The sequence below is a fragment of the Hetaerina americana genome, unplaced genomic scaffold (assembly GCF_022747635.1).
Source record: "Hetaerina americana unplaced genomic scaffold, ioHetAmer1.1.p SCAF_19, whole genome shotgun sequence".
Classification (NCBI taxonomy): domain Eukaryota; kingdom Metazoa; phylum Arthropoda; class Insecta; order Odonata; family Calopterygidae; genus Hetaerina; species Hetaerina americana.
The window spans coordinates 7,901,537-7,911,545 of NW_027286752.1; positions in this window are offsets into that span (position 1 = coordinate 7,901,537).

Below are 10,009 nucleotides of genomic sequence, written 5' to 3' on the forward strand. Positions count from 1 at the left end.
GTTAACCATTTTTGCAGTAAAGAAAACTATGGAGTTGAATATTATTTTTCTTAAGCTCTATTATTCACTCATTCTAACATGAAAAAACCTCTTAAAATATTGAATTCTTTGTTACTTAGCAAAATTATATTTTTTATGCATAAAAAATCATCATTTCAAGCTAAATAATTATGAACACCTACGTTTTCTTCATACAATGCTGATAACTTTTAACTCTTCAGTAGCAACTGCCCACATTTCACCTTTAAAAGCCAATTTGAATTTATTGTTCATAGTCATATGTCACTTAATTTTACCGTAGCCAAATAAATTTGAATTGGAATTTTTCTTATTTTTCTATATTCCCTTTCCTCATTTCAGTTAATTAGATACAGTTCATTGGAATTGCTGGTCATAGTATGCTAAATGTTATTCATTGCTGATCATTAAAGTTTCAGGCTAAAATGTATGCTCTATGAGATCCATTTACATCGTCCCCAGTAAAAACCTAATATGGCAAAAGAAACATGGAGAGAGCAATGTAAGACCATGAAAATCTTATAGAATCAATGTGAAATGGGTGCCTTGTAGAGAAAAGTGAAAGAACTGTCCAGCAGTAAGAAAGGATAATCTGAGCATATTATCAAAGATATGACACTAATTGAAGCACAAGAGCAGGTGATGAAAAGAAGAATGCATAGAGGAACAATATGTTCAAGCTATTGGACCAGTAGTTTTAGACAATACATACAATTATAGTTACGAAGGAGAGGTAACTGACGGGTGATATCATTTGCAACATTAGGAATAGGTGGCAGTTATGGATGGAAGATTATCATGTAATGAAGGAAAGGAGAGAAAAACATGGCATCAGCATTAACCCACCCTTAACAAAAGTCACAAAGGGATAAACAATTTACCATCACATCTCACAGAGGGCATACTCCACTGGAACTGCTCTCCACGTGGCACACAGGTAGGAATCAGGATACCACACACACAAAGATTCTGCCACCACCAGGATTTGAACCAATTACCTCAGGGTGGAAAGCCAGCAGACTTGCCACAAAGCTAACTTGAGCCCCAACATAGAATTGATGTTGAAAAGGAGAGTTAGGTCCACAAAAACTTGATTTCAAGAGATATTGGGTATTCATGATAATGCAATTGAACAAGCCTTTGGGGAGAAAGAACATCTCCATAGAACTGTTCAAAGGTTTAGGTAAATGTGGGAGGAAGAATTAAAATTGGCTCATTGATAGTATTTCTTTTGTAGGAATTTGGCCAAAATGTTTTGTTGAATTATTATTAACCTCCATCTAAGACAGAACAATAAAGCAGTATTCAATGAATATACATAAGACCAAATGAATGAATGAGTAACTATAGAAAAAAATTTAGAACATAGCCTTGATGAATTTGTTTACTTTTGGATTTTGAGAAGGAATTTGGCAGATATCTTGACATAACTAATGAATTTATTTCAGAGGATACAAAGTAGTCAGGAAGAATAGGTGCCTTATTCAAACCTTATACATGTTAAGGCAGCACCAGTGATGGTAGCAGACAGATAATCAATACAGAAAGTGGCTGGATGGTGAGTTGGATAGTTTTGTTAATTATTTATTAAAACCAAACACCCACCATAACACACAGTCAGCTAAAAGCTAGAAACTAGCTTTTTACATATGGATACTGGCTTCCCCATGGCAGGAGAACTGCATGGTGACAATTCATAGGCACATGCTGTTGTTAGGTTATGTTCTTGTGCAGATTGGTTGCATTCGTGGGTGCTCGGTTTTCATTTGACTGTCCTTCATAGATAGGTAAATGATTGAATCAGATATTATAAAGCTTGAGTTAATTAGGCATGGGTTTGAGTATATAATAATAGCAGTGAGCATATCAGTATGGCATGAGGATTAACAATAGAAAATAAAGGAATGAGGTTCACAGATTATTATTAATATAGGTAATCTTCGGGTTAAGAAAGGTTTTGGATGGAAAAAACAATCAAATAAATGTCTTGCCTGTCCTAAAAAAACACAACCCAATATCCTTCTCTACAACAAACCCTCCTTCATCTCCACATACTTACTTCCTCTGCTCACTCTGACAAACATCTCTATCCTATTCTTGCCCCTTCCTTGTTTTCCTAACATTATCCCCTCTATCATAGTCTTCAACATCACAATACTGATCATGCTTTGCAACCATATTTCCTGTCTCCTTATGATTTCTCCTAACAATCCTGTCTCCTCCTCCATCCTATCAAACACCTCATTTACTTTCCTTTCTGTCCACTTCACCTTCTCCATCCTTCTCCACACCCATATTTCAGAGATCTCCAATCTATGTCTATCATCCTGCTTCAGTGACCATGTTTCCGCGTCACACATAACTACACCTAATATCAAAGTTTTGACGAGTCTTTTCTTAACATTCTAACTCAACATCCCTGTCATCAGTTTCCTCCTCCTTGTGAAATCCTCTTTGCTTAGGACAATTCCTCTCCCTATGTCCCAACTACTTTGACCATTTTTTTCTGTAGTCCTCACATGATGAAGCCTTTACCTTTTTTGGAATTGGAACACACAGTGATCTCAAAAGGTCTTCCAGGCAGATTCTTTCCTCATAAATATTACAAATTAGTCCATAAAGGCTCTTCCTCCCACATTTTCCTAACCCTTTAAGTAATTCTGCAAGAATGTTATCCACCCCCATGGCTTTTTTTGATTTCTTTTCCCCTTAATGCACTTTCTATCTCACTGTTGAGTATGCGCGGATCTAAGCTGTCTTCATCAATGTCATATCTCTTTCTATGTCTAAGTTCACAAGTCAAGTTCTTTACCATAGAGATCTATATATTCCTGCCATCTTTCATAGATCTTTCTTGGTTTAACTAGTGTTTTCTCCAACTTACCTCTAACTGTTTTCACGAGTTTATCCTTCTTACTTCCCGATAGTGTTTTGCCCTTCTTGACTAGCTCAGCTATTTCATCCTTCCTCAGCAAACTTTACATATCCTTGCACTGTGTCTCCCACCGTGCTTCTTTTGCTTTATTTGTTGCCCATCTCAATTTATTATTTAACTCTTTGTACTTCATTTTGCCTAACTCTGTGTTTACTTTCTTCCATTTCCTTTTCTCATCTATCTTTCTAATCATCTCATCTGTGATCATGAGTTTCATTGTTCTTTCCCCATTAACAGTTCCTATACTTTCTCGTGCAGTTTTTGATACCCATTTTTTTATATATTTCCGTTTTTCCTCAATAATACTAAGCTCTTTTCCCTCATTCATAATTTTCTCTACAGCCTGCAGATACATCTATATCTACATAATACCCCGCAAGCTGCCGCAAGGGCATGTTAGGTCACTAACCGCAAAAAGAAACAATACCACATGCAAAACAACAACATGCAAAATTACACCCACACACACTCATGCAAAAATCCCTACATCCAACACTCATGCAAACACACATACCATAAACCAACTAACAACTGCACCCCAGGATGCAGCACAAAAGCCATCCAACAACACGCAAGCCAGGACACAACAAGCAAGAATGCAAAACTCAACCACCACATGAACATGCAACACAAAACACTACCCCCCGAGGAGATGGTGAAAGGCAGGGAATGCGACCCAAAGTTGCAGGTAGCAGGAATTTCCCCCCGCGGAGAAGGACGAGGGATTGAAAGGGAGACTTAAAAATAGATGAACAGCACACAAATGAGGTCATTCGGAGAGAATGGGTTAAGATAGCAAAACACTCGAGGTTAGTGAAAGAGCATGCATTTAAGTGGAAATAATTATTCCCTAGACGCTGAGGGTGGCAAGTGGAATTTTTGCTATCTATAACCCAGCAGTTGCTATCCCGTATTGTCCGTGGGAAGGAGTCATTGAGTCTTCTAGTTCTGGCATCTATTTCCCGAATTTTATATCAGTGATCCAAGCGACCAATGTGTGCAGGAGTGCGAATAATTTGCGAGACCTCGGTGCTGAAACATACGGATCTGAATTTATTTAATAATTTCAATCTTGCATTGAATCGTCTCTCTTCTAATGATTCCCACCCCAACTCCATGAGCATTTTGGTGACGCTTTGAGTTTTATTGTAAGAATTTTTAGCAAAACGGGCTGCCCGGCGTTGAACCTTCTCAATTTCCCGAATGAGGTCTTTTTCACTCGGATCCCATTAGCTGCATGCATATTCTAAATGAGGCCTTACAAGAGCATGGTAACAACATTCCATGACCTTCGAGTCACTTTTGACGACAATGCATCAGATAAATCCCAATTTTTTATATGCTTGACCGCAGACTTTACGTATATGAGTCTCCCAAGTTAAGTCTTTAGTGAATGTAATACCTAGGTATTTTACCATATCAACTACTTCTAGGTCAACCCAAGCTGATTGGTAAATTAATCCTGTAGATATTTTAAAGACATTTACCGCCGGACACTTATTATAATTTAGTGTCAATCCCCAGTTAGAACACCATTTAGAAATGCAATCTAAATCCTGCGCTAGAATAAAACAATCCTCATCCCCAGATATCTCCTGATAGATCACCGTGTCATCCGCGAACAGCCTAATATTACTATTCACTTCGCGGTTGAAACCCCTTCCTTTTCAATCCAGTTAATGCATCCACATTCCATTTCCTTGTCTCGTTTATTTTTCTAATCATCTCATCCATAATGATTCAAGGAAGTGATCAGTTATCACAGGAAATAGGAAGACTAAGTCAAACACTAAATTTGGAAGGCATAAACTAGAGCAAGAAGAGCAGTTCACCTAAGTAAGGTTTTTAATGAATGTGAATAAATTGGTAAGGGTATTAAAAGAAGATCAGTGTTAGGCAGAAAAGCTTTAACCTAAAGGGAAAAGTTTATCATAGGGACCTTCTGCAAAGAGATAAATAAAAGAAAATTGAAAATTTTCACGTGCAGCTCAGGGTTGAATGACTCTGTAACTTGATCTCTGAGGTAAGAAGATAAGCATAGACCAAAAGGTTTTGAGACATGGGTATGATACCTACATAGTATTTGGGTTCATCAAAACCCCTACTAGTTGATTATCATTTATGATGATTAATATTACTGATAAATTAAAGTAATAACATAGGATTTCCACTTAAAGGTAACATGTTAAAATATTTGCTCGGATATGGTATTGAAATTGAGGTCATGGCTGATAGTTTCAATAAAACAAATTTCCTCATACCAAATATTCTATTTGCACTGCTTCCAAAAACTGACCTTCATGAGAAAACGCAGTAGGCAGGGTTTGTAGACCTCTTACGATGCAAATTCAACAAAAGAATGAGAGTAAGAAAAGAAGACAGCGGTCATGAGGTAAAACCTGATTTATACAAAGCCTTTGATATTTTTGTAGTTGTAAATGCTTTTAAATCAAATTAATTACCTCTCTTTAATTCCAGTCTATTGGTGTAAGGTAAGTTAAGTCACACCCTGAAAAATACGACCAATTGTGTTTCTCTAAGAGCAAAGTGCAGAAGTGCTATTCACTGAAATAGATGAATTACCTCTAGACACCTTTATTCATGGCATTTGCTAGTTTAGACCCTGTGCTTGGCTTCAAAATGATCTGAAATTTCATAACTCTGAAATCAAAAATTAATTTTCCTCACTAACTGATTTATATAAAGTGACCATTACCCTGAATGGGTCAATATAATATGATATGCTGCTTTTCATTTCTATTTTGTGTAGAATACAGATTTGAAAATAAAATAATAATCACATTGGTAAGAGCATAAAATTGGTGGACTAAGGTTAACACTTTGGATATTTCATGCAACATGCTGCATCTCGGCTCCAGTATTGATTTGATAGATGGAACTGGTTCAATGAAATTTCTATAGTGGATCTCATGCTCTTCCAACACATCTACCCATATGGAGAGTCACAAAAATGAGGGCAAGTCAATAAATAGTGGCATAGAGCCAGAAATCAAGCACAGGAGCTGTTACAAACATGTCATTGGGAATGCCAATGTTTTGAAAATGATGATTTGGTCCAAGAGATTACTTGTTAGCTGCGACAGCAAACAAAAGACTTCTTTGCTGCAGTTATCAAGGGCTTGTAAAGAGATGGGATAGTTGTAGATCATTATACAGGGTGAATAAGTAGAAAAGCAAAATATATTTCAGGAAGCTAATTGATTATTTTTGCCTCTATCCAGTTTTGGGAGTTATTTATTGATTTGCCTTTGTTAATTTATACTTATGAGAATCATTAAGGCCACTTGGTAGCACAGAGGGTAGATGATGCATCGATTATTATTATCAATTAGTAGATGGATCGACTGGTTGTTTGGCATAGATAGAGGAGTAGAACTAAATTCCATCCAGTGATGATAACATTAATAGAAAGTAAAATCAAATATGGAAGATACAAGAACTGTACGAAGATAGAGCCATGAAAGATGCTTGAATGCAAAGAAACCCAAAAAAGAGAAGAGGAATTGGATGGAGGAAATATTGGAAGGCTCTAGTATGCTGAAGGCTATGATAGAAGAGAGAATATTGGGAAAGCATGGTAGAGGAAGAAAGAGAGTGGGCTTTTTGACAGCATGAAAGCAGCCAGAACTTATAAAGAAATCAAGAAAGAAATTGGAAGTTCCCATGACCCTTGGAAATGAATAGTTTACATTAACCTATCCAAAACTTAACTTGGGAGGTTTGGCAATAACCGATTTTCAAATAACTAGGAATAATTCTCATGGCTCATGTCCCCATAGAAATCTCCAATAAAAACAAATTAAAGTTGTATACATAGTTCTCCACCTAAATGGGAAAATGTGAAGTTTGTTTTAAATAAACATCTAGCATTCTTACGGAGTTACTTTAAAGCTGTATGAGCCGTTTTTGAATTTATTTATACTGAGATCTTTCATCTTGTTGTCCTGTGCTCTTGGAAGTTGTATTTTTCCAAGACTACAGCTAAAATATCTCAGTTTTGTTGATAATATTTTAAATGGTGTCTAGCATTGTTAAAGTCAAACTAGCTTCCCCATTCAAATGTGTATCTTCATATGAAAGAGACATGGTATTTTTTCCATCTTTTTAGTATTATTTCAATTTGCAATTATTACTCACTAATGCAACAAGAATTTTGATGACCAAGAGCTATTGTTGAGGTATACAAGACATGCAAATGTAGGAAAACTAACACTCACTGGTCATCACAGAAAATAACCTTGATTTTACAGATCACTGTTCTTGATGGTTACCAGATGTTACATAAAATGAAGATACTACCGTAAAGAAAAATAGATTATAAAAATAAGAGTTGACCATTTCAATTACTTGACTCCAATATCCTACATTAGAATGTACAGAGAGGTCAATTTCCCATCAAAATTGATGTTCCTTTATGATTGGTAGCAGATCACAATATCTGGAATGCCATTTTTTCCACAGCATAGAAATTATGCACCATTCTTCTAATGATCTGGACGTCATAATCATTTGTGGCATATTTTTCACTCTTCTGAGGACTCAGAAATTCAGTCTCACACCCATTGACAATCTCTGTTCCCTCTCGTATGATTCACATTAGGTTGGGTGATAAGGTGTTAGTTGCAGAAGTTACATATTTGCATATACATTTCTAAGGAATGCTTGACTCATTTTCTGTTTCATTCTTCATAAACTAAAGAATGTTATTGATGCTAGACTATGAATGACTTCACTTCTGACATCGCATTTTCCATAGCTCTCAAAAGTCCTCACTATCCCTACGTGCAATCAAAAACACAATCAAAACGTGGGCAATTAAACTCTTGAAAAACACAATAGTTTTAAAAATAGTAACAAACAAAAAAATCAAGCAAAACAATAAATCCCAGCCATCAAAAGTATGGAATTCAACAAATAAATCAATTAAAAGAATAAATATTAAATGAAAAATTGGTCTAATTATCTAGAAAATTAAAAAAATACTAATTAATTAAAACTGTATACTGGGGAACTAATTCTATAATAATTAATCTATTTTAACTATAAACCCAAGAAAATACTTTGAGTTATAATTGAAAAGTTGAATTATTAAAAAAAACAAGAACGTAAATGGAAATAACTTTGATAACTAACCAATCTAAAATACCTGGGAACTAATCAAATAAATATAACCATAAACACAGTAATCAACCCGAAGGTCGGTTTGGTAGGTGATGATAACGTTCGCCCAGGACTAAGCCCCACGGCATGTGAAATTCACACATCAGGGTAGGCGGGCCAGTTCCTTTCCCTGTGCCGGTTATGGTTTCCCAGGAAGATCTGGTACCCAAAAAATCACATAGCTTGGATGGAGCTGCAGGTGCCCAGAGACTTCACTGGGGATCTAATAGCCCAGCGCCCTACCCCCTGGACTACCATGACCCACAATCAAATAATTATGAATTAATAATTCTAAAGTGGTCAATATGATTTCCCAAAGGAGAATAGCCAGTTCATCCTCTGATTCCATCCATTCACTCCTGGCCATAAATTCCTTTGAAAAAGTATCACCCTGGCCATTTATAGATGACTCATCTCTTCTACTGGAGGCTTTAGGAAGCATTTTTCACCCTCTTGATTGCGCATTAAAAATATGGGTATTGTTCTAAAATTTCCTGCATATGAAGATTTTCCCTAATCTCAAATTTCTTTATATTTTTCTCCGTCAAAAATTACAATATGACAAAATTATTAAAATGGAAAGGCCATTTCCTAGAATACCACTGACAATTTTTTAAAATCAAAAGCACACAAAGTCTAACATTATTTCTTTGATATGATGTCAACTTATGCAGCATATGCTTGACGGGTACTCTCTGCGTGTGTTCTGGAAGGTAAGGCAAACAGGGAGATTTTCAGCAATGGAATGCTGACCTGGTGAGATAAGTAGTTTAACCTTTTCTCCGATTCCTTCGTGGGCACTGCTCAGATGCATGTAGCGATGATATGACAATGCTTTGCTTCCTGCTTTAAATGGGAAGCAATGGAATAAAGTGAAACCATCTCAGCGATACCATATTTATGAGAAAGGAACCAAGAAGACACCATGACCGTAGGTAAGGAAGGGGCGCAGAGGAAAGTGTGTTAAATGTGACTAGACATTAATTCTGAATCGTGCACCATAGGAAGCCAATGGGATATTGACCCACCATCCTAAACACTGACGATTTATTGCCTTTGTAGTGAGAAATAGAAATTAAACTTAAAAAAATTAAACTGTGCCAAAATGGAAAAAACTCATCAATAATTGGATATCTTTTGTCATTATTCCTGAACCTATTTTCTCATGGTAGGGAATACATGCAAATCAGTTGTGAGAATACAGTGAATGAATGCAAACAGTTGACCAAAAAAATTCTCATGGTGCATATATGGCATTTACTGCAAGCTCAAGATTAGCCATCTAGAAGTGCAAGGAACATAGTATTACAGAAAAGCATATGCTAGTTATTTTTCAAACTGCACTGTCCAGTACTTCTTTCATTTTTGAAATTAAAGTTAATACAATTGAAAACACAAAAATTTACAATTTAGGATTTCATGTAAAAATTCTCCATTTATCATCATAATTTTGCTGAAAATTAACGGCAGTTTTGGCAAGCGCTGTCTGTGTCAAAAACCTCATGTTATTACTTTGGGCACTGTAAGCTGCTTCCCCTCCTCCTCTTCCTCTCTTCTTCCCTTCTGTCCTTTCCAATTGTCTGCCGATAAATTCATACTTAGACAACTCGAAGAGGACGGGGGAATTCTATGGAAGTAGATCTCCCTCCCTCACATAGTCAGAGGAGTGAAATTTGCCTTCCAAGTGCGATGAAATGAACATTGTCTAACTCTCACATCTGAATAAACATGTGTTCATATGCCACTAAGCCCCCCAGAGTAATATTAGAAATGAGTTTCCGGAACCAAATCACTTATACCAATTGAAACTTGTATCAAGTTACATCAGGTGTCCAAGAAAAACGTGGGACAAGTACTAACGTCCTCCTTCCAATT